We start from the raw sequence: 26,174 nt of genomic DNA, 5'->3' as shown, positions 1-26,174 counted from the left end.
GCTTTATAAATATAAATAAATAAAATAAAATAAATATGTAATCTACTTTGTTTTACCATTATTCTAAGCACATGATCATGCATATAATAAACACGTGATTCAGCGTATTATTGACATACACCATTATACTAGCGTGTTGCTAGACATAAACAAGGGACTTAGATATGTGGACTTGTTGTTTACACCTAATAATTAGTTTGTATTTGTATTTATTTCATTTATATTATTTTGTTTAAGCACATGATCATGGATATTCTTTTTTCATTCATAGAACAGTTAAAGTTTGATAAATTAAGGCTTCTAAATACAAAAGGAAGATTTGAAAAGAAACAGCTGATTTCATAAATGCATTAATTTATATCACTTCATGCATCTCAAATAAGATATCACTAAATTATTCTGAAGGTAATGGTTCACAATAGTTTGTACCCAGATTACATTTCACACACTAGTTGTTATCAAATAAGGACACTGTTTCCTTCATGCTTCAAGCTTTCCAATGTGTTACAGTGTCATATTCAAATGTGTTAATGAACTTTTTACTTGTTGACACAGAATGAAAAAAGTAAATATTTTGATTTTTTTCTTTATGATTTCTAACAAGGGTGTGTTCCCTTACTGCTTCTTCTGACATCCATTGATATATAAACATTCCCATATACGGGTTTCAAAGTGTTAATTGTTTCGCAATCACAATATTTTATATGAATAATCTTATCCACATAACCACATTGAAATACTTTGTAATTGTTGAGTTATTTTGTACGATTAATCATCAGTTAAATGTTTGTTGTTTACAGTTTGGAAATTCGAATAATGATACAAATTAATTTAATGTATGGTCTTTGTCAAGTCCATATATGATAGAATAGAAATAAAACATTCTTCCTGCTTCTTGTAGTTGAATAAGATTTTCATGACATCCTTTTTGTGGGCAAGGTTCTATCCTGTCAAGACCACAAAAGCTAATGTCTTCCAAATTGTTATTTGCATGTTCTAGTTTCCAATGTGCCTCCAAAGTCTGTCTCTCATTCTGCAATATAATCGCTATCAGACGTTCATATAGTCTATTTCTCAACAGGCTGATTGTGCTACTGATATACATTTTATATACATTTTATTTCACATGCATTTAATCACATATACCACATATGTGCTGTTAGAGTTAATAAAATAATGAATGTAAACTACTTTAGTCTGTTCATCTTTAAAAACCTTAAGTTTCTATTAGCAAAATTGTACATAATGCACTTAGTGTATTTGAAAAAACCCTTTACAGATGTTCTCAATCATTTTTGCTCCATGTCTGTAGATTCCATTCTTAACTGGCTAGGTGATAATATATTATGGAAGGTTTTTACCTTTATGTAAACTACCCAGTGTTTTCATTTTAGCTTGTTAAATCCTATTCAGATAGTAAAAAATTATGTTGTATACCTTTTGACCACGTGAGTTGTATTTTTATTCTGTACATTTCTTTTCTACTAAGAATCACAATATCATTTTTATTTCTTCATTCTGATTGTATTTTTGCTTGAGGCACCCAGTGTTCACTGGACAATTCTTTGTTAACACAATTACATTTTGCTCGCATGAGCTCGCTTACTGGAATGTTCTTGATTGTATTGGCTTTATCTTTATGACAGCACAACGCCAAAAGTAGTGAGTTTGCATCTGTGGTTTTTTTAAATGTGCTTGTCTCAATAGGTTCTTCAAGGATACAACTATTTAGATCGAGAAACGTTGTCTTAATCATGTCATAGAGTAACACTGTGATCCCCAAAGTGTATCTCAGGCGTACCATGTTATTCACGGCACTCTAATTGTTGCTTGCCTGTTGCTCTAGGCCATGGTGTTGAGGCCCAGAAGGAGGTGCTGAAGGGATGAGACCTCAATAGCAGTATAGCCAGGACAGCGTCCAGGTCTGTACGAGAATGTTCCAATGAGTCTGCTATGGTTCCAGGTGGCTTATTTTTATAGATGCAAGATTTGAATTTGTTGCAGCCATGCTAATTATTTTTAAATACATGTGTATACTTATTATATAAGTGTCATTTTTAAAACCCTGTTTTCCTCAGATACGTTTCCCAGATGACAAATGTATTGAAAGCAAAATAATTTAACCATGTTCCCATTTTTGTATCCTGGAGAAAATGGTCATGTTCTGTTCCATTGTAAGGCTAGTAGGGATATAATGAACACAAGTGTCATGCATAGCCGACTTTCCTTTAATATATAATTTGCATGCACTGCTTTTTGTACAAGTGAGCTTTGTGTTTCATGCCACCATGCATTATATTTGTAGAAATATTACTTTTAGCGTCACATATATTTATTGTTACATAATGGCTAGTGGAACAATTGTCATTGTTTGCTACTCTGCCCACCTGGCACATGGATAATGGGCAGATAAGGCAAATACATGCCACATTTTTCATAATTAATTTGCCATACATTCAAACCCAATTAAGTCTCTGTTAATTAGTTTAAATTACCAATCCAATTAATTAATCCAAATATCTAGGTAACACCACCACGCACATCTATGAAGTTGGTGTCAAATGCTCAACGTTTTGACCAATGTTTGCCAGTAAGTTTTGTGTAAAATCCCTTTTGGGCAGAGTAAAAAGGCTCCAAATCCGTCAGAAAAATGTTTTTATTCTAACCACTTTTTCACCAATGCAACAGGCCCCATGGTCTTTAAAATGCAATTTCATATTACATGCCAAAATAATTCTTAGGCGCTAATCTCCAAAGCCCCAGTGAAGGGATCTGTAATGTCTACCATTTTATGACCAGTATTACTCAATATTTACTTAATCATATTTCTCCACTAAGTTAGCAACATTTAAAAACATGTATCATATTTAATATAATTCACATAGAACAAGCCCACAATAAAAAAGCAGCTTTAACATAGTCAAACAAATATAGATACACACCTGATCATTACAATCAATTATATAATACATATCTTGTTTGCATGTCCACACTTAAGCAAATCAGAGATACAAAGACAAATTAACAGAAATTAACCAAATCCTCATCGACTTACACTTTGTGCTTCTTCTGGCACACCTTCTTCATTGACTGAGGAGTGGATAAGTTTGAAAGTACCATCAGCATCATATCTGGGGATCTTATTTCACAGATTTCTCTTTGGCATAACGCTTAAGAGGTAAGCTTCTGTACATTTTGGACATCTGCCTCTCTCCCCATTGGATATGTACTTAGTTTAAGACCTATTTTGAGTTAAGTTAATGGGCCAAATTAAGTTATATCGTACCCCCCTATCCAAATGTACAGTGCCTTACAACCACCCCATACAACACTAATTGTTCTTTACCAGCAGAGGCTGAAATTGCACATACACTGAATTTCACTTGATGAATGGCAAAGAATCCCAGATTTTCTTTTAAAAAATAAATTACTAATCTTTACTGGCCCGCCACCTTCAGACTGAGCACCCCCAATTCAGCTCATAAACGAACTACCAGGTGTACCTGGAGGGAAACCTGCTATTTAGCACAGGAATTTAATGTTCATTGCCATACAAAATTATTGAACAGACCTTTACCTAACATACCTCCAGGCACTTGTTCAATCGGAAAGCACCAAACTTGAAATAAAATCTTAAAAAGCCCCGTAATGCTTAATGATGCTCTTTCAGCTGTCATCTTAAATGATTGACCAAAGCACAGCCCTTTGAGAAGAGTAGGCTCACATAGAAATTAGGCTACCTTCTCATCTCTGCATTCATTTAAACACCAGCTACATGTGTTCATGCTTTTCCCAAATACCATAATTTTTGTTTTTATCATATTTAATTTCAGTCTATAGTTCGTCAAATAGTCATTTGTCTATAGCCGGCCCTATTGGAGACCTGATACTGACAGGGGCAAGTCGAAAATAGCTGTGTCATTGGCATAAAGAAGCATGGCATAAAATGTACCCTTCCGAGAGGGTGGATTAACTTTCCTAAGAGAAGTAATAGAGTCAAAGTCTGAAATAAATAATAAATTGGGGCCCACTGACACCCCTTCCCTTTACCTTTATTGGTGGGGAAAAACAATGTATAATTCCCGAATCTTGTATATCGGACAGGCGCTGAGATGTCTGCACATCACAGCTGGATACGATTCAATAAACAATTAGGGACCCCAATAAAATGTAAATTACACCACAAGATCTTTCTATTACTCAAATCAAATGCTTTCTCCAAACCTGAATAAAGCCACAAATAATCTCCCACCTTTATTCTTACCCTGTTTTTCCATGATTGTGCTCAGAGTGAACCTGTCTCGACAATTGCATTCAAAATGATACAACTTGGTGTCATTTGAAAATGTGTCCTTATCTACAAGCTCTCCTATTTCTCAAAAGATATTCTTTTTTTGTCTTATAGTTATTTATATATACCTTTTTGAAGTTACAAATCTGGCTAGCAGTCTACAACCCACTCATTAAATGTTGGCTCAATTTTATTTTCCAGATTCTATATTCTGCATCAAACTATTGGGCATCCCTTTTTATAACCTGGACTTCCTGAACTGGGGTACACTGTTTTCCAATAGCACTGTCCCCGATAGTTTCAACCAAAGCCTCAAACAAACTGATTCATTGCTTTGCGGCCTCTGACTGTTTAACACATTTTAGAGAACATATTAATTTCCAATGCCTCCTTGTCAAGCTTGGCATCGTCAAACAGCCCCTCTGTCTGTCAGACATCTTCTTCATGGTCATTGGCCATTGGGAAATTAACTCAAGAAGATAGTAATCACTCTCTGTTAAATCTGAAATGCAACATTTCATAACACTCCTGAAGAAAAAGCAATCCACAATACAGTAATCAATGAGTAATCAATGACAGAGGGACAGATGGTATTGTATTGTATGCGCTGAATGCACCATTTGCCACTAGAGATCCTAGAAAATATCTGGGCAGATCCCCAAGAACACCTGAAATTCAGGGCTCCATTTGTGACGAATTTTACTGTCCAAACATTTGTACTACATTTCTTTAAAATATTTTGCTCAAGAGCCTGAAGCCCCTAGTAATGTTTACTTAGAAGCAGTCATAAAGAGGTCAGGGTGCCCCTCTGCAAGAAAGAACATGACATGATAATCTGTTCTGTGGGAATGTACCCACTCAGAGTCTGCAGCCACATGTTTTAGCTCACTGCCTTTCACAAAGGAGGAATATCCATTTGCACATCAGTCATTGTCCCGTTCACTTGAGCAGTCCAGTACTGAAATGCTAGCCAATCCTCCTATCAACAACAGTACCAACAGCAATCCCAGACACGTGTTTCAGCCTAGTCAGCCTCATCAGTGAGGTGGGGCTGTACCGCTCTGAGCGCAGTGAGCAAGGGATCCACGTCTGGATAACCCTAGGCAACTTAGGGTGACTAACCCAAGTTCCTTTTACACTCAAAAAGAGGTCAGGGCGCCCCTCTGTAAGAAAGAACACAGCATGATAGCCTGTTCTGTTGGAATGTACCCACTCAGAGTACGCAGCCACATGCTTTAGCTCACTGTACCTTTAGCAATGGAGGAATATCCATTCGCATATCAGTCTGTGTCCCGCCCACTTGAACAGTCCAGCACCGAAATGCTAGGCAATCCTCCTTTGAACAAGAGTACCAACAGCACTCCCAGACTGAGCTGTGCCTCTCTGAGCACAGTGAGCCAGGGGTCCAGGTCTGGATAACCCTAGGTAACCTAGGGGACCAACCCCAGGTTCCTTTTACATTCCAAAATAGGTCAGGAACCCCTCTGCAAGAAAGAATACAGCATGATTACCAGTTTTGTGGGAATGTACCCACTCAGAGTCGGCAGCCACATGTTTTAGCTCACTGTGCTAACCCTTCAAATGTTGGGAGAGGTGCTAACATCAGAGACTGTGTGGGAAGGGCAAACTTACTTGTGTGGGAGCATCTAACTTCTTTACGCATGCTATTAAGACTATTTTGGTGAAGCTTCAATGTTACAAACAGTTAACTCTTCATGTTTGAAACCACACACTTAAGGACTGCTTTGAGAATTAGCTGTCTCCTGTCCTCCCTACCTTTCCAATCACTGTGAAGCATAGCTTGGTACTCAAGTAGCATTATGTGCATCAATTGTTCTTTATTTATTTAAACATTCCCCTCCAAAAGTTAGTTATGTGTGCATGCCTACAAGTACAGGAATGCAAAGCTATGCACCATAACCTGACCAATCTAATGAACTGGATAATGGAAATGTTTGTTACACTTACACAAGGGCCTAATACAACCAAAAACCACAAATTGGTATATAGCAATTTGGGCAGTTGCTAAACAGTGTGTGAGGCTTTGGCTGTTTCTGCATTCAGTGTCCGCAGCAATTCTTCTGATGCACGACCTGCAAGTTTCCTGGAGTAGCCCCTGAGCCTCAGTGTGCAGTATAGGCAAGACAAACCTTGCCAGAGCAGTTTAACCCCTGTTCGTTAGATTCAAAGTTAACAAAAATGTGGAAACGCTCATACAAAACATGAGTGTTCCTATTTTTACTAGGTCAGTGCCGCCAGGTGTCTTTTCAGATCTGTGGAAGCATTGAGCTTTCCCTGGGGCTGCCTAGTGAGGGAGCAGAAGGAAGAGGCACACATTTGCACAAGCCCATAGTGTTATGACCCGCATTGTGCTATGTCAGATCTTCCCAAAACATATTTTGTATCTGCCATTACAAAAGTAAAACTTTTATGAATCAGGCCAAGCATATAATGGAGACGTGTTTCCGCTATGCATTTGACCTGTGCACACACAAGTGGAGAAATCTATTTTTGCTAACCGCTGCCATGTTCCGTAGGACTACCAAAGAACTGTAAGCAGATTTATTTTAAAAGTGGTGTTGGATCTTGAACAAGACATTTCAGTCTTTTTACAAAGTAGAATATTGCACGGTTTGTTTTCTGTTTTCAGAAGATCGAGGTCAAAATGTGACAGCCAAGATTTTCTCTCTTCGAAGCTTGTGAGATGAGCACGGGCGAAAGCTGCCATTTATACTGAGGCTAACACAACATTCCCGGCAGAGGCTTTCAAACCCAACACGCACAAGCATCCAAATGGCGTCAGGGTATCTGACGCAGGCACCAAACAAACATCAAAGATGAGGTCTAAAATAACATGGGAAAGATCTGACATCTGGATACTGGGTGGCACCATCTGAGGGATATATCTTCTGGCCCGCCCTGTGCCCATCATAGGCATAACACTGTAAGCAGCCCCACTGCTAGTTTTAGTTTTGAGAATAATGTTCTGATTCCCGTGATGTTCCTCTGAATAGGATAACTGCTGTCACTGGCCCTTGGGTCGTTGACCTTCGATAGCATTTGTTAAAAGCTCTCCATGCCCTTAACACCTCCACAACCCAGGAAGGTGAGCTATGCGGAGAAGCAGAGCCCCCAGCAGGCACACATTGTCATGCAGTTTGGGACCTGGAGGAGGGAGTGCCGTTTGCATATCTTTACAATGGGAAATTGCAGTGAAACAAAGTGAAATGCCTGAAAAATTACAGGCATGCAGACAAAGGAGAACCTATTCGTCTTCGAGTGATAATGAATTAAGTATTCGGATGAATGCTGAATAGCTAATTTCAGCTGGAATTCAGCCGAATACTTGCTTGAAGCGGAATTTTGGTACACCCCTAATCGAAATGCTAGGCGATTCTCCTTTGAACAAGAGTACCAACAGTAACCCCAGACACGTGTTTCAGCCTAGTTGGGCCTCATCGGTGTGGTGGAGCTGTGCCTCTCCGTGTCATGTTGCACAGGAATACCCTTTGGAGACGCTGGGAACTAACTTGACAGTTCCATCACGTTACCTGTTTATTTTCACGGCAGCAGCAGTCTAGTTGTTTCCAAGATGGCCGTTGCTATTATTTATGCTGCATCAGAGCCACTTCTCCCTATGTTGCAACCCTCCTGCTCCGCCTTTTGGATTAGACGCTGTATTTCTTTGCTCCCCTCCATACTTCCTGTGCATCCCTAATTTGCCGCCTTTGTTGCATAGCTTCAGCTTTGTGCTGTCTTCCACCCCGCTCTCATCTTGCTTCCTCCTTTAGCTACGGACCTTACGGTGTGACAAAAAAGCAGCAAGATAAGAAACAAGAACTATGCAGACAGAGGATGCAGGAAGTGCCTAGAATGGGAAATTTGAACAAGGGTATGGTTGTCTACTAAACATCTCCCTAGGTGGATTTGACTTTCCAGATTGTCTCCTCAGTATATCTGACTGTTCAAGATCCTTTCCAAGATCAATCCAGAAGCCTTCAAACTACAATTACCCAAGAACCTGAGCCATTTACATCCAGTTTTTCACTCTTTCCCTGCTCAAACCCTATATCCCAGGTAGGTTTCAGCGAAAGAAGGAAAGGAACTGGAGTATAAAGGTGCCAGATTGTGATGAATATGAAGTTTCTCGCATCATCGACTCCAGATACTATCGGGGTGCACTTCAGTACCTAATACATTGGAAAGGGGTGTCCGAAGCAGAAACACCTTGGGAACCTCAGAGACATGTCAACGCCCCTCTCCTGATCCAATGATTTCATCAGCATCATCCATGGAAACCCGGCAACCTGAGATTGAGGAGGGCTCATACCGTCATGTCGCACCAACATTCCCTATGGAGATGCTGGAAACTAACGTGACAGTTCTGTCACATTTCCTGTTGACTTTCACTGCAGCGGTATAGTTGTTTCCAAGATGGCCACTGCTATTGTTTATACCGCAGCAGAGCCAATGCTCCCCGTGTTGCAACCCTCCTGCTCCCGCTTTCTGGTTAGACACTGTGTTTCTTTGCTCCCTTCCATCCTTCCTGTGCATCCCTCCTTTGCCGCCTTTGTTGCAAAGCTTCTGCTTTGCACTGTGTCCCCCCTGCTCTAATCTTGCTTCCACTTTTGCCTACAGGAGCTTACAGTGCTTCTTCCTGCTAATTTCTGCCACTCAACCACTTGCTGCTCTGGCTGCCATTGAACCTCCGCCTACATCAAGGAACTGTAGGATCTTCCAGTCTAAGGGTTTAATTGTGCCATCTCCTAGGAAATGCCCCACTGCTTAGGTTGTTTCATTCAACTGATCTCGGTGGCCTCCGATGGGGAGAGACTCTATCTCTTCTCTGGCAGAGGGACTGCCAAGACAAAGAAAGAAAAGAATAAGAAAGAACAACATGAAACTTCGACTGCATCTTCAGGTGAGGAACCTGGTCAATCCGACATTTGTGAGACTCTGAGCACATTGAGCAAGGGGTCCACATCTGGATAATCTAGGCAATTTAAGGTGACCAACCCCAAGTTCTTTTTACATTCTTCTTCAAACTTCCCTCTGATACTCTCCTTACCTCCTCCATCATTCCAGACTGCCTAGCTGCCATCCCATCCAGTCAGGGTGTGCCTCTAAATATCTCTGTATCGATGTCAGCAAGACTGAGATCCTTCCTTTTGGGACTCCTGCTCCCTCTTTCTTCCCTTCACTCTGGTCACCCTCTATGGGCTCTCCCCCTTCTCCTTCATCTGAAGCCAGAAACCTTGGAGTCATGTTTCGACTGCTCTCTCTCCTTCCTCCCTCACATCCAGAACGTTGCCAAGAAGGCCCATTTTCACCTCCACCTCCTCAGAGGTATCCTTCCTTTCTGCACTTTTCCCCAGAAGCTCAATGACTCCAGAGCTCTGATACCCTCTAGGCTGGACTACTGCAAAAGCCTCTTCCTTAATCTACCCTCTTCCTCTCACCACCCCCTCCAGCTTCTCCAGAATAGAGCTCCAAGGCTTATCCTTGGCCTCAAGCCCAGGGACCATATCTCTCCATCCCTAAAATCTCTCCACTGGATCTCTGTAGCTGCATGCATCTAATTCAAATCCCTTGGGCCAGGGACCACGCTATCTATAACTTGCTCTCTCCAAATACTCTTCCTCCATATCTTTACGCTGCTCTAGCGCAAACTCTCTGCATGTCAAGCACTTCTCTAAACAGTGAGTTGGGGGGTAATCTCTTTCCTCAGCTGGCTCCCTCCTCTGGAACAGCTTTCCCCATCCTCTCCACCTTGAGCCGGATCACCTCAAATTCCAGAAGCTGCTCAAGGCTTTCCTTCTCACCTCCTCCTTCTCCCTCTCCCTCTGGTGCTAAACCCCACAGTCGGTGAGATTGGGGATCAGGGCCCTTATGTGTCCTTCTGGGTACTGAACCCCCCCTCCAATCTCCTTTGGTTTAAGCCCACTCCCAGCACTTGCCTTTGGGCGCCAACTAACCTGTACTGACAGGTGACCACTCTTTACCATGTGATCTCTGCCAGGCACATATCTGTTGCTTGCAACTGACTCCCTTGCACTTCCCCTCTGTGTAATTCCCAGTACTTACCCCACCTCCCTTGTCCCTTCTCTCTCTTTGCACTTGTACATTTTGTATGCTCGCAAGGCCCAGTAGGAACGTCTCTGTCTTTTCTTCTCATTGTTATTATATTTGCCTTTTTCTCCCATGTTCACTCCCTGTTGCTCTGTGGGGGCTTTGAAAGAAAATTCATAGATGTATAAGCGCCTTGCAAATGCACAATAAATAAATAAATACATAAAGAACATAAATAAATAAATTAGACATATAAAGGATATTATCTTTTTGATGATGGTTTATTGAACCAAGAATGTGCACCATAAGCTCAGGCCATTCCCTAACAAAGGTAAGTTAAAAACATTCTGTGAGATGAAGGCATACATATATAGTACCCTTAAAATATGATTGCGAAATGTTCAATTCACCTTCTCTACTTAAACTACTTACTATCACTTAACACAAAGAACTTCCCAGCATTGGGGGCGTGGCTAGAAGGCCATGTGAGCAGACATGCTCTAGGAGGATCTCCTGTTGATCCTGCAGCAATCCGGATGAAAAGTACGGATGCATTAGCCCGTGGAAGATGGAAATATAGGTGCTGGCTTATGAATATACTGTGCACAGATGCTGACAGTCTGGAGCCCGTACAACCAAAGCAACTGATATAAGCGTGCAAAGCTCCCGTGGACAAAGACACAAAAATATAAAATGGCGGACGTTCTTGTATGAAGAAACAACAAGTAGCCCAGAAGTGGTGCCCATTGTGTGAACGGCTGTAGGGCGAGCCGAGTAAAGCGAAGATACATCTCAGTGCGACACAAATGAGCACATTCAGCTCTGGATGGCTTCGTATGCCAAGAAATAAGGAGCTGGTGACTGTGAGAGGTAGAGGGGTGGCCGGCGCTAGGACTGCATCCGTGCCGCGGTGGGGGCTGCTGGACCTCGCGGCCCAAGCGAGATAGCGCCGCAGACATCCTGAGGCTGGAGGGGGTGAGCAACAGACCCCAGCCCATCAGCTGAGCTCCGGAGACCAGGGACTGCGGTGTCGCACTATGAAGCGCCCGCCAATGATTACTGCGGCTCCAGGGACACGCTTGTACGGCCGGGAGCCCGGCGGCTGCACTGAGAAGCCCCCGGGTTGAGCTGCGCATCGGAGCACACGTGGGAGGAACGAGCGGCCAGCTCTCACGGCCTGAGCAGCAGAGCGGCCGCGGCAACTTATGGCAAGAGAAGGCGGGCGGAGCAACCCGACCTTATAGTGGTCCATCGGAGCCACGGAGACAGCAGCGTGCTGTGTAGCAGCGTATAGATGTACAGCAGTCCCGGCTCATGATTAGCATATTGTGAAACGAAGCGGGCGAACAGGCGAGCGACTACAACTAGATTCCAAGAGGTCAGTGTGGAGGGCTGATATAACTGTGAGCCGCTGGTGCTCCCCTCCCCTAAACTAGCCTGTTGGACCCATAACAAAGGGCTCTGAACACTCCCCCACCCCTCAGTGGAAGTGACAGTATAATGGCCAGCTGACGGGCCTAAATGGTGGCAGGCCTCGAACGAAGAAGGGTGCTGTGGGGAATATAAGCACAGACTGATTTTTGGATACAAGTACCCCAAACCACCACGACCACCCAGCCGGCACGAAGCGGAGAGTGCGGGCATAAAGAGTGGGACCTGTTTGGGCCCGCAGCCCGCCTGGCCACACGGTGCCTAGTCCAGCGGGCCACAGGACGGGTGGGTGCTGGATCGGAGTGAAGACTTACATGTGTTTGTGGGAGGACACAACACACTCCTGTAGCTAATAAGTGGTTCCAAGACAGCTCTTGGGCAGCCTGTCCATGCCTGGGTGCTAATAGTGGTCTAACCCTGCTGGGGCTGGCTGGTGTAGAGGCTCGCTCATAAGCATTTGGCTCAACGCCATGTCCAGTAAACCTCTGAGAACGAAAAGCAAGCAACCCACGCTGGAAGAATACGCCAGAACACCACCAGGCCCGGACGGAGCCAAGAGCAAAGACAAAACCCCGCTGGGAGAGCAGCCACCATGGGCACTAACCAGGAGATACTTGCCGCGATTGCGGACCTAAAAGTGGCCTGGTAGACCAAATTGGGACTGGCTATGATGGAATTGAAAGCATCACTGGAGCTCAAAGCCGGGGCACTACAGGAGGAAGTGAACCTTCTCCGGAAGATGTCAGGTCGCTGGCGGAACACACAGAGAATCTGGAAAAAGAGGTGGGCCCGAACACAGCGGACTGTACAACACATAAAGCGGACCTTCACACCCTAGTGCAACGCATGGGCAACTTAAAAAGCAGGCCGGAGGAGGCAGAGGGACGCGCCCGAAGGAACAACATCCGCATTGTTGGGATGCCAGAGGGGGCTGAGGGTCCCAACCCTACAGAGTTCATTGAATCCATTTTACTGCAGGAGATAACTGGAGGAGTATTGTCCCAGGGGTTTGCGGTGGAAAGAGCGCATAGGGCCCTAATGAGGAGGCCACCGCCGGGAACCCCCCCTAGGCCGGTGATTGCCAAGATCCTGAACTATCGAGATCGGGAAAGGATCCTTGAACACTTCCGGAAGAGTGGAACAATACAAAGAGGAATGGCAAACATAACCGCGTACCCAGATTATACCTTGTTGGTGCAGCGCAGCCGCATGAACTTTGGGACTGTGAAGAGAAGACTGCGTGAAGCAGGCCACAAGTATATGTTGCTCTACCCGGCGGAACTGAAGGTGTTCCACAAAAACAGAACCTTGTTTTTCGAATCCCCGGAAGAAGCCACGGGTTGGCTCGACACGCAGAGCTGCCCCCAGGAATCGGGCATCCAGACGGAAGAAGAAGATGGAAGAGATAAGTAATCTGTGTAGGCGGCACCAAAGGGTGTTACAGCTAAAACGATGAGACTTGATTATTGTAAGAGATGTAGCTCATGGGCGGGCATGATTAGACCATAAAAAGACATGATCCACGAGCACTGAGACTTCTAACATACTAATGGAGCCTTGCAGAGCTAGTCCTCACACCCCCATTTAGAGCAGCTCAGTTAGGTCACCGGTAGTTCGGTGACACCCTGCTGGGCCTCTGCCCTCGACATACCAAGGCAGAACCAAATGCGGGGTCTCCTGAGATCCAGGGATGGAGCTGGGCATTTGTTGGGGTTGGGAAGGGCGGGGGGGAGGGAAGGGGTGGTGTGTGGGGGTTTTATGTTGGAAAAGGGGGGTAGGGAGAGTTTGTTGGGAGGGAGGGGGGATGAGCCATAATGAGAATCTTATCAGACGGGAGGGTGGGCGGAGAGGGAGGGCATTATATTGTATCTATGGCATGCCTTAGAGTGGTCACCTGGAACATCAGGGGCCTCAACAGTGACTTGAAGCGTAATAAAGTAATGATGTACCTGAAATGATGAGAATTGACATAGCATTATTGCAGGAGACCCACCTCACCAGGGAGAAATTGGAGGTGGTCAAGAGGAAGTGGAGGGGGAGCATGGCGGGAGCCACATATTCGGCCTATGCAAGGGGAGTTATCACTTGGCTAGCACCTCATGTACCATTTCAATTGCTTCAGGCTACGGGAGACCCAGAAGGCAGGATGATAGTTGTGAGGGGCGTGCTGGAAAACCGGGAAGTGAGTATCATAAACTTAAACGCCCCCAACCAGGATACAGCGGCCTACTTTTGGACTCTGTATGGCAAAATTAGCCCCCTGGTGGGTGGCGGGATTCTGTGGGGCGGAGACTTTAACTGTTTATTGAATCCTAAAATGGACAGATCAGATAGTAAGCTAGACAAACCCACCCTGGCCGCAAAGGTGCTACAGACCCTCCTGAGAGACTTCGACCTAGTTGATGTCTGGAGGCAGCAGCACCCAGCAGATAGGCAATATTCACACTATGCGGCACCACATGACCTGCACACAAGGCTGGACTATGTGTTCTCCGCTTCTGAGCTGGCAGCAGAGATGGGAAGCGCGGAATATAAGGCCAGGGTGCCCTCAGACCACTCCCCCCTGGTCCTGGAGTGGCGACACCAACCCCCTAGGGCGCGGATTCCAACATGAAAGCTCAGAGATGAGGCTCTGCAGGATTCGGGATTCCAGGAGGATTTAAGGGAGGCGATCACGGAGTACTTCGAGATTAATACTGGCAGTGTTCGATCTATGGGAACTGTGTGGGAGGCATTTAAAGTGGTATTGCGGGGGGTGGCTATTTCAAAATCTAGAGGGCTCCAGGGAGGTATAGAGCGAGAACTGCGGGGAACGGAGAAGGAGTTGGAGGACATCATGTGTAGGGGAGGCACCTCTAGGGAGGATGGGGTCAGGATGAGACAGCTACAACAAGCTAGTAGTGAACACTGGGACAGGTTATAAGCTATAAGAAATATGTAGAAAGGCAGCATGCGGGGGGAGACAAGCCAGGAAGGTTGCTGGCCTGGTTATATAAGAGCGGTGATCAGGTAAATCATAGGGGAGGGGGGCCAGATCCTTGATACCCAGGGGGGAGTGAATGAAGAGTTCTGAGACTACTATGAACGCCTCTATGAAGACCCAGGTGGAGCGAGGGACCTTGAAATCCAGGAAAAGCTGGAAGACATAGGCCTGTCCACCTTGGATGATGTAGAACAGGCTGACCTGGATGCCCCAATTACATTAGAAGAACTTGAGGTAGTGATTCAACAACTGCCCACTTGTAAGGCTCTGGGCTCTGGCACCCAAGTGAATTCTACAAAACTTACAAACAAGAGCAGCTTCCCCCGTTGCTGGCTATGCTGAATGAGGCGTATGAGCATGGTAGGTTGCCAGAGTCCCTACGAGAGGCAGTGATCATTCCTCTTTTAAAGCCGGGTAAGCCTAGCACAGATTGCGGGTCATACAGACCCCTATCGATGCTTAACCAAGATAGCAAAATCTTTGCGGCAGTGCTGGCAAACAGGCTTAAGCGAGTCATTGATAAACTGATACATCCTGACCAAACAGGCTACGTCCCAGGTAGGAACATAACAGATAACCATAGAAGAACTGGCGATCATCTCTCTTGATGCGGTTAAGGCCTTCGATTCAGTAAAATGGCCCTGGCTGTTGGTGACTTTAGAAGGCTATAGAATGGGGCTGGGGTATCTCAGGTGGGTCAAGATGTTATACAGTGCTCCTATTGCAAGGGTCAAAACAGTCGCTACTGTCTCAGACAGATGGCAACTTAGCAGGGGCACAAGACAGGGCTGCCCCTGGTCGCCCATGTTATATATATTAGCGTTGGAACCATTGGCCGTCTATTTTCGGCAACAATATGGGGAAATATGGATCTGCACTGCAAGCGGTTCACATCTTATCTCATTATATGCTGATGATATACTCTTGTATCTGCGTTTCCCAGAAGAGAACATACAATACATTCTGGAGGTGATGGAACAATATGCTATCCTCTCCGGCATAGCGGTAAACCCCAAGAAATCTAGTGTGTTCCCCTTGGGGAGATATAGATTTGCCCTGCCTGGGGCCTGCCGATATTGCCAATACCCTGGCGAACCAAGTTGTTCCGATATCTCGGAATAGACATATACCACACAACAGGAGAAGAACATAAACACAATACGGAAAAGGCAGTAGAAGGCATCAAAAATAGCATGGGATTTTGGTCCAGACTACCCCTGGCCATGATGGGGAGAGCTGCTCTACTTAAGATGGTTGTCCTGCCCAGACTGTTACACATTTTTTCATAAATATCCTGCATGTGATCCCTAGGCGCTTCTTCGCTAGTCTCCACAGCCTGTGCAGGGGCTTTATATGGCACAGCTCCAGGAATAGGGTGGCTCTTTGGGAATTACAGAATTTGTGTGATGGGGTGAATAAACCTGCCGAATTTTGAGTTATATTATTTGGCGGGACAGCTGCAATACGTGGCCAGGTGGCTGTCTGAAGAAGAAACAGCTGAAACCAGGCTGCTGTGCATGAAACCGGCTCCCTACTTCCTTAGAGAGGTAGTGTGGCTGTCCAAGCCAAAGGTACTAGAGATGGCGAGGCTGTTGGTGCTTGGTTGGGAGGTGTGGCACAGGGCATGGCAGATGGTGGGATACCCAGCTCTGTTCTCTATGCAGGTGCCACTGGCGGCACTATGTAGAGAGGACCCTGAATTGATACAAGGGGTCCATAGATGCTGGGAACCCTGGGAGACATATGGCAGGAAGGTGAGGCACTGGAATTCCAGAAACTAATAGAGGTCACCGGGGTGCATAAAGGGCAACATATAACGTACTCCAGAATGGTTAAACGAGTGCGAGAAAAGTGGCCAGCAGTGGTGCTTGCAGAACAACCGGATGCCACTATGGAGATGATATATGACATCTCGGAGGGCTGTCATGAGATATCCCGCATATATGAGCTGCTGGGATCCAAGGTGGGGAAGGAATTGGTCCAATTGAGACAGCTGTGGGAGGATGAGGTGGGAGAGCCCATGTCGGATGGGCTATGGGAAAGAGCCCAAAGATATCATATGAAAGTGTCCCGGAACGCAAGGTTCCAGCAGATCCAATTATATGTTACACATAGAGCATATCTGACCCCCAGTCAGATTGCCAGGTTTGGGGCCCGGACGACTCAGAAATGCTCCAGGTGTGGGGAGGAAGAAGCTGGGATGTTACATATGTTCTGGTCTTGTCCGGAGGTGGGAAGATTTTGGTCAGAACTAAAGATACGCTTGGAATGTAAAGGCATTGCGCTGGAGGTGGAGTCGGCATGGGCATGCATGCTGGGGGTTTTTCCTAGGCCACGTAACCTGAGGCACATTAGCAAGATGAAAGACCTGGCATACATCCTGGCCAAACGGAGTATTGCAATGAGCTGGAAGGCAGCCCATAGACCAAGGATAGAGTTATGGTGGGCTGACCTCATGAAATGGGCAGAGGCAGAAACGGCTGCTTGGTTCGAAGCGGTCAGCAGGGGAGGAGAGGAGGAGGTAGGACCCCTAATCGAATGGAGGCAGTTGGTGGCGACCATGGCGGGCCCCCTCCAGCCAGATCACAGTGATGATGAAACGGATTATATGAGGATAATAGACCCCCCTGAAGAAGTACAGGCTGATGACATGGACACAGTGGCTCAAGTTAAGGGGGCGGGAGGGAGCGGGACTGAAGAACGTAATTTGTAATGCTATGTTGTTAAACTTGAACGTGGAAGTCCCAATTATTGTAATGTTTAGTGTGTTGTTATAAAATAATGAAAACATTTTTTTTTAAAATAAACTTCCCTGCATTGGTAATGTTATCAGTGATGTCATCCATTATGCCATTTGTTATGTCATCTTTATGTCCTGGGTGTTAGTCTGAGTGGTACATGGTGGTGCGCACATTATCGTTGCACAGATTACCATAACTGGTGAATTTCTTATTTATTTGTTTTGACTTGCAATGTTAACATCGCTTTAAAATATGTGTTCACTGAATTTGATAGTTCTTTTTTAGTGTAACTTAACCATACTGTCCCTTTAACTGTAGACAGGGGAGATCAATATTACCAAAACACTGAAACGGACACACAATTGTGTTTGTTTTGCACATAATATAATATCCTAAAGAGTCACAAGGAAAACTATTTGCAAATTCTTAAACATAGCATCTCTTATCCATCTTCTAAGTTTTAAAAAAGTTATAATACCATATTATGGATTGTACCGTAAATTTAAGTCACCTGTACACCCTGTGCAAACCATTCCCTTCAACAACTGACAGGCACTGAAGCACAATATTTGCACAACAGATGGAGATCATAAAGCCAGTCATTAGTATCTTTTCATTTTTTTTCTAAACATATTATCTGTAACTGTAGTCAGGCTATTAACATTTGATATTGCCACATATACACACTCGATTTGTTATAGAAATGGCAAGCATTCTGGAATGACTTGAATTGTATTTCCCCAACTATGAAATTGATGAATGAAGAGGAAAAACCTGCAAATGGTAATTTATTTTGTATTGCATCATAAATCTGGTTTTCCAATTTTCACATACATTTTTATGTGTACCATATTATGTAAAACATGTGGTTGGCTCTAGAATTTGGAATCGACCTTACTGACAACCAGGAGAGAACGTGCTGAATTGAACACAGAGCCCAACAGGAGCCACTGTACCGACAGGACAGCATCCCACAAAATGTACAAGGACCCCACATGGGGCACCAGACCAGAAAACAATAGTCTTGATAAAGACCCACGGGTCGAAACACGTGTCGGCTGACAACAGGGGATGTAAGGGCCCCAGATGTACTATATGTATACCAACAAATTGAAGACAAACCTACCACTTGCACAAATAAAAAAGAGATTGTATCGCAACAACCAGTGTGAAAGATTAATCTCTTTAAAGTACAAAAGCAAGATAGCCAGGAGAACACCCCCACCTAATATATTATGTATATTGTATGCTTCACAATGTAGAACAAGAAGAAAAATAAGCAATCAACAAAATAATGCAGAACCAAATGAAGACAACATACAATATACAAATTATGAAATAAATAATAGAAACCATTGAAAATCATGTACATCAATTATGTCTACAATCTACTCAACTAAATAATCAACTTCAACATTTATGTAACTATGCTAAAAATCATGTCATTCGAAATATTGATTATCATGTGTAACTTGTTTCCGGCACCCTTGCCCCCAGCAATGACCCCAATCAAAAATAGCAGACATTAGTGATCATTTTGATTCCCTTTTTCTATCTTAATTGTTTGTAATGTGAATCTATGTAAAATAATGCCTATTTTTAAAAAAATCACAATTTGGTGTATGTGGACAATGTTACCAGTCGTAAGACAGGAAACAAAACATCCAAGAAACATACATTCAAAGTATATGAACATTCATGCATTTAAATTCATTAGTAATAACGTAAACAAAAAACAATATCTGGAGATCTTCACCTGCTTTCATACATACTAAACTCAGTCCACCATACATGAGTATGCTATCTGCTGTCAACAAACATGTTTGCAGGGCCCGGCTGTGTTTGCGAACAGAAGCCATCTTCGGCAATGCTGTGAAGCATTTATAATTGGTTCGCTTACATCAACACATAGTCATGGTCATGCTGACAGGCCCAGGTGACATCATCAACGTGTGCACACTTTTGTTCATGAACAGCCGCCAATATTTATGGAGCTGTGATGCACTTTTAGTTCATTTGCGAATGACAATGCGCAGCCGCAGTCACGCCGATGCAATCAAATCTGCTTTCAAGGCTGGAGCGGCTTATCCGCAGATTCATAGATCTGGATCAATCTGGATTTGCGCTGAGAAGGGGGACAGATGACAACATTCACAGAGTCTTTCACCTAGTCGACAAGGTTGACAAACGTCTCTGCCATTTCCTTGCCATTATACTTGGTCAGGGGATGTTTAACATGATCTTGGCCGATTACAAATACCCAACAGCCAGGATAACAGTTAATGGCTCACAAGGGCCCCTTGCTTTTTGCTTTGGTGGTGGACCCTCTGGCAGCCTGAATAAGGCCTAAACCTAATATTAGGGGGACACTGACAGTCAGAACACAGCATCAGCCTTTTCGCTGACAATATCTGTTAGACTCTAAATGTTGTAATTCCTGAGTCCCCCAGATTCTCCAGATTCTCTCTTCCTCCTCCTCACCTGTTCCGCTGTCGCCTCGATCCACCGGACTCAGGGATCTTCTTGCTCTGTAATCCTTTTACTTTTTTATACAAGATTTACTCCTCCCTTGAATGGAAGCCACAGCAAAAGCTTGGCTAAAGAGCTCTCTTGATGACCCACTCTCGAGAGGGAAAGAATGGGGAAAAAGCCTGAACCCAAGGGATGCGTTCTGCAGAAGACTTCCTGTTGGTAAGTGGGCTCTGTGAGGATTGTAATGTAGATCTTCAAAGAACCACACTGTATCCAGTAATGTGGGGACACCGCATGAAGCAGCGACAAAGGGGAGTAAAGAGGAAGAAAGGTAAGGAAATAAACTGGAGAGTGAAAGAGAAGAGAAGTCTGAGGTGCACCTAGAAAGGGAAAGTAGAACGGAACAGCCAAACGGCGGAGTCCATAAAGCAAAAGGAGGAGCGGGGTGGGGAGATCCGTTCCGGGAAACAGAAATGGAGCTGGAGAAAAAACTACGAGCCAAACCCAAACAAAACACTGCACGAAGCAGGGAAAATATAGGTATACAGGAGATATATAAGCCCGAGGGCTGCAAAAGAGAGAAAATATGTAGAAGAGCATACAGCAACACAGGGCAACACCAGAGCGGGTAACTGACTAAGCGGTTGTAACGCTACGCAGACGAAGGGGGGCATGGCTAAAAAGCACTACGTCCGCGAGCTATGCGAAACTAGACCGCTAAGTTGGCATCCCCCCAGGCGGTAACAGGGCCAACTGCACCAAGTCCAGAACTGGTGCATAACAATATCATAATTACCGTGACCAATCCCCACACCCCTTTGGCCGACCTGGAGGGAGAACTTCAAACCTTCTGGGCTGTGTCAAGATTTAAAATAATTCTGAATTTCAGCATCCCATCCCCTAATTGTGAGCCATTTAAGATCAATTTTCCCTTTGTTTGGACCGAGAAAGGAATAACATATTTTGGGGATTCGAATCACAGCCTAGTTGCACAGGTTATATGATGCCAAAGACCCAGCACTCTGGGCAAAAATTGAGAAGGATCTTGGTAGATGGAGAAATGTAGGCTCATGTGGTTCAGGAGGATTGCGGTGGTTAAGATGAACATTCTGCTTTCCTTTTATACCTATTCCAGGCAATCCCGATTCCAGACGCTAAGCAGAAACTCAAGGTATGGCAAAGTAGAACAGAGGAGGACTGAAATTGACAAGACTCTTGTATTACTACAGTGCAGCCCAGATAAGACCAGTGGTAGAGTGAGTACAAACGCACCATTGGAAAAAAAAGTGGGTGTTCATGGAGCAGGGAGTGCCAGGTAAGCATATATGGACACTACCCTGGCTTCCTAAAGCAGCGAGTGTGCAGAGTCTCTTCCCCAATCCACTCACCAAGGCTACTCTAGAAGCATGAGCTAGTGTCAGCAGATTTCCAGGCTGCACCATGTTCCTCTCTCCTTACACCCCCATACACATAATGAAGAGTTTACACCCCGTTTGGAGAACCCAACCTTTGCAAAATCGATGAGTAATGGGCTTATAACAATAGGAACCCTTTTTCAAAATGGGGAGATCAGATCCTTTGAAGCACTGGAGCAAATTTCCAAATTGGGGAAAGGAGAACTATCCTGTTATGTGCATGCAAGACACTGGGTGCTGAGCCCCCAAATAAACTACAATAAGAGCCCTTATGCCACAGTAGCATATACCTAGTAGCAAAAACAGAGCACAGCAAAAGGCCTCATATCTAAGCTTTTCAGCATTATAAGTAAGGAAGGTATTAGGAGTAGGCATGCATACTGTGAAGGGTGGGAGAGGGAATTGGGGGTGAAATAAGTGAAGAGGAGTGGAATGGAATTTTTAAAAACACCCATAACCCTTTCTTTTGCAGTCATCTAGGGCCATGTTATGAATAGGTGGTATCTAACACCGCAGGGAATGAGGGTGTCAGGGAAGGCACCAGCAGATTTATGTTGGTGATGTAAGAAAGACAAAGGAATGTTGTTGCATATATTTGCGGCTATCCAGTCATTCAATCATTCTGGTTGGATAATAGATCCAAGTTAAAAGAGATTCTGAATGTTGACTGCCAGCTAGACCTGATTTACATCATAGTGGGGGAAAGCGAGGAGGGAAGGAAGATATCTCAGGTGGACAGGGGAAGATTAGCTGCTCATCTGCTTCTTGGAGCGGAACCAACTGGTCTAGCTAAATGGAGGCAAACTTCACCATCTTCAGTGGATGTGTGGTTCAACAAAGCCTGGCATATTTTGGCAATGGAGATGCTGACAGCGAACATAAGAGGCACAGAAGCTACATTCACACGCCTCTGGGCCAGTTTATAAATTATGTTGGCCAGTTTATAAATTATGTTGAGAAGGATTTCAATGGTCTTGGTCTATCGTGGATGAGAGCCCTAAATTTGATAGAAACTCAATAATTGAGTTGTGAGTATATGCCATTGAGGATTGAGTATGATTTGGGGGAGAATCACAGTGCTGGGGGGAGGGGTCATACGAGGAGGGCCAAGGAGTAGGCATGAGTTGAAAATGCAAATCTGTTGTGATTTTATGTTTGGTTAAAATTATGAAAATCAAATAAAATGTGGTTAAAAAAATAATAGACTACAGACAAAACTGTTAAATATATGCAATGTCAACATAGCTAACTTTTGCAACGTCTATGCAGCGGAATGGTGTCATACCAGCAGCACAGAATCATACTTCAATAAACAGCTAACAACAAAGAAATCTAATTGATATGATATAATATGGCATTTATAATGCACCTATACACAAGTGTTTCAACTAAGATAGTACCTATTGAGATAGATACTTAAGGAAGAGACTATAAAATATGGTATGTATGGTATGTAGTATGTATAGCAGGAGATACTATTATGACAAAATCCTTAATTTAACAATATTCCCGGACAAATTATCTACCAAATCTTTTTCATGTCCAGACAGCTCATGCAGTCTACAAATGGGCATGCTGCTCATTATGCAATGTGTGGCATCAGTCCTTCAAATGTTTACAACAATTTGTCAAGTAATATGTTAAAATGAAAGAAAAAAAACGAAGAATTAACATCTTACAAAACATGGATTCCTGTCCAATGCACATGCACGCTGGACTCTGAGGACATTCAGAAGCATCTTGTAAAAGGACCGTTCATCACATAAACATATTAGCAACACACCATTCTACAAAGTGCAACCTTGTGCTTAAATTACACAGTGCTAAAAGTCCTGCTCTGGAATTTGAGCGGGACAGCACTAATTGAAACAGAACAAGAAGTGCTGTGACAAATAGAAGGTATACAAAGTAAATATTTTGGAAGTGAAGTAGAATTACAAAATACAACTAACTTAGAAAGTACCAACCAGAAATGTTCAAACACTGCCCTTCTTTCAGATGTAAAAAAATAGCAACATTTCAAATGACCTCTGTTAAAATTCCAGACAAAGTATGTGCTTGTTGTTGCTGACCCTTCTTCAGCAAAGTACAAACATTTTAGCTATGGCCCACAAAATTGAAGACAATGAGGACTCACAGTTGACCTTGCATCTAACAGCAGAGAATAAATACAGCATAAATGACCCCTTAACACATGCTACAATAATACGCTCAATGATAAACAAATGCCATCCTGAGCTATCAATAATAACATAGAAGTATTTCCACTGACAAATGCTCTCCAACAGGGTAATCTATATGAGAGTATTATAATTCAAACATTACACCCAGTCCAGGCTATAATACAACTACAGCCCAAGACTGCCAAACTGCCCACATCAGAAATACTTAAAGGTATTTGTGGCAAGGTAGTATATTTGCCATAAGGCCTCATAGAAAATGTTGAAACACTAGGAGTAGAAATACCAGTACATCAATCTTTAATTCTACTAGTTACTGGTATTACAACAAAAGATAAACCTAATGGTACAACTGGTTATCTTAAAGTTAGAGAAGCCCTAGATGATCTGAAACAGTACACAACATGCTACAATGACACAATCGTAGAAGGCAATTTAAAAGAAACAACACAAATATATGAAAACATACCACAAACTGGTCAATTTGAACCTAATAACCCTAGCACTATGGTCAGCATTCTTGACCAACACACAATCAATTTACTACATTCCAGAGACATCATTGAAGGTGCATTAGAAACATATCAAATGGGTCACTCAAAAGGGTCTCCAAGAAGTATATGGGAAAAAAGTTTAGAAGCACATTGTTTTCCACTACTCTTCCCAACAGGAAAGGAGGACGACATGATGAAAGACCCACGAAAATCAGTGCATCAGAATAGTATTCTCCTTCACCATGCCCCAAACAATATGGCCACTGGCCTAGGACACAGTCACGCTTACTCTGTCTACTACAATACACACACTCCAGAACCACATTACAAAATATATGTCACACACATCCAGCTTATTAAGTAGGACTGTGTACGCAGACATCAAAAGTAAAAGCTATTTGCGTAGAGGGTTCGACAAGTATACCTGTGTGCTTAAATAACCACCTTCGTAGTGACTAAAATAATGGCATGCTGCGTTCACCCTTCCACAAAGCCCATCCTGAAAAGGCCTTGAAAATGTAATGAAATCAAATAGGGTGGTTATATGGTGGCTCGCGCACTGCCTATCATTAAGTTGACAAAGGTTTTGAAATTAGTTAAATTGTTGAGTTGCATATAGGTATGGACAAAAATCCAATGTATTCTTGTTATGTTCATCCGACACGTGTTTCAACCATTAGGGTCGTTCTCAAGGCTGTTCATTGCAAATGTAATTCACAAAGTATTGATACCAAGTGAAGAATAAGGTCAATCCCAAGTGACACAGTTAACACAAGAAACATAAAAACCATAAAAAAACATATTGACATCATACAATTGTAAATAGGAAATGAAGAAAAGTAACATGCCACATACCAGTTTGTAGATTCAGGGTAATGCGGAAAACGGACAGACCAGATGAGAGGACAATATGAGAGTATAATCAAAGTCATCTTAAGGTTAGGATACTTCTGATTATTAGATAATTGATTAAGTAATTCAGCTCACTTGCCCAGACCTTCCGTGATAAAAATGATAACCATATAAAGAGTAGGGATAAAACAATATATATAGTGCCTAAAGTGGCTAATTGGTCCTGTGGTAATTCATAATGAACCAAAGCATAATTTAATCAATTAGACTAGGTTGGGTTACTGTGAATAAAAGAACCATGCAAAACCTTTATCATGACGTTGGATCTCCTGGATAACATGCACCATGCGTTAGATGTGCAAGTTTACCATTTTACTTAATAACTCAGTACAATAAGCTGATGGGAAATGAGTAGTGATGGTAGTTAGAGCAATGTCATATGGTGATAAGTTACCCATTAATTAAGGATGGAGCAAAAAAGAGAGATATACCATGTGTGACTACCGTCACGCGAAGGATAGGTGCGAGAAGATGTTATAGTCAAAATCTACTGGTTACACAAGCATCTGGTCACTACCAGCTAGGAAATAGAGTAACAAATGATAAGTGGGCATGAGGATAATAGCTCTCTTGGCAATTCTAAGAAGACAACAAATTGTCAAACGGTTATGCTCCTCACCTCATATTAGTAGGTTATGTGGATGCTTCTGAGTCACAGAGTGTCAAAGGTAATATGGTTAAAATATCCCGATCCCATATGGTGAAGTTTCACCTGTAAAATGTAAGGAACAGATGATGTGCAATTACGAGATAGTTAGGAGAACGTGATGGTTATAAATGAGACTGACGTAAACCTACTGAAGCATAGATGATCGATTAATTACCTTGAGCAATACTCAGATTAATCAGTAAATGATTTCCAAATTAATGCAAAAAGCCATTAAAGGAATCAAAGTTCAGTTTCATGGCATGTTATTGTGTGACTTGGCTAGAACTGCAGTCTCTAGCGGGACATGTAGTACAATAAATGTTGCTAAAACTACAGTCTCTAGCGGGACATGTAGTACAATAAATGTTCCTAAAACTGCAGTCTCTAGCGGGACATGTAGTACAATACATGTAACTTCATTAGCAAGAATAATATAGCGAAGGCATTGCCTAGAGCATCCATAAGACTGTTGCGAAATCAATGCGAAAAAGCCGTTTAAGAGAATCAAAGTTCACTGTCATTGCATGTTACTGTATG

This window comes from Ambystoma mexicanum, chromosome 4q (assembly GCF_040938575.1).
Source record: "Ambystoma mexicanum isolate Mex_15411 chromosome 4q, UKY_AmexF1_1, whole genome shotgun sequence".
In the NCBI taxonomy this organism is placed as follows: domain Eukaryota; kingdom Metazoa; phylum Chordata; class Amphibia; order Caudata; family Ambystomatidae; genus Ambystoma; species Ambystoma mexicanum.
Note: the sequence above shows the minus strand (reverse complement) of the source record.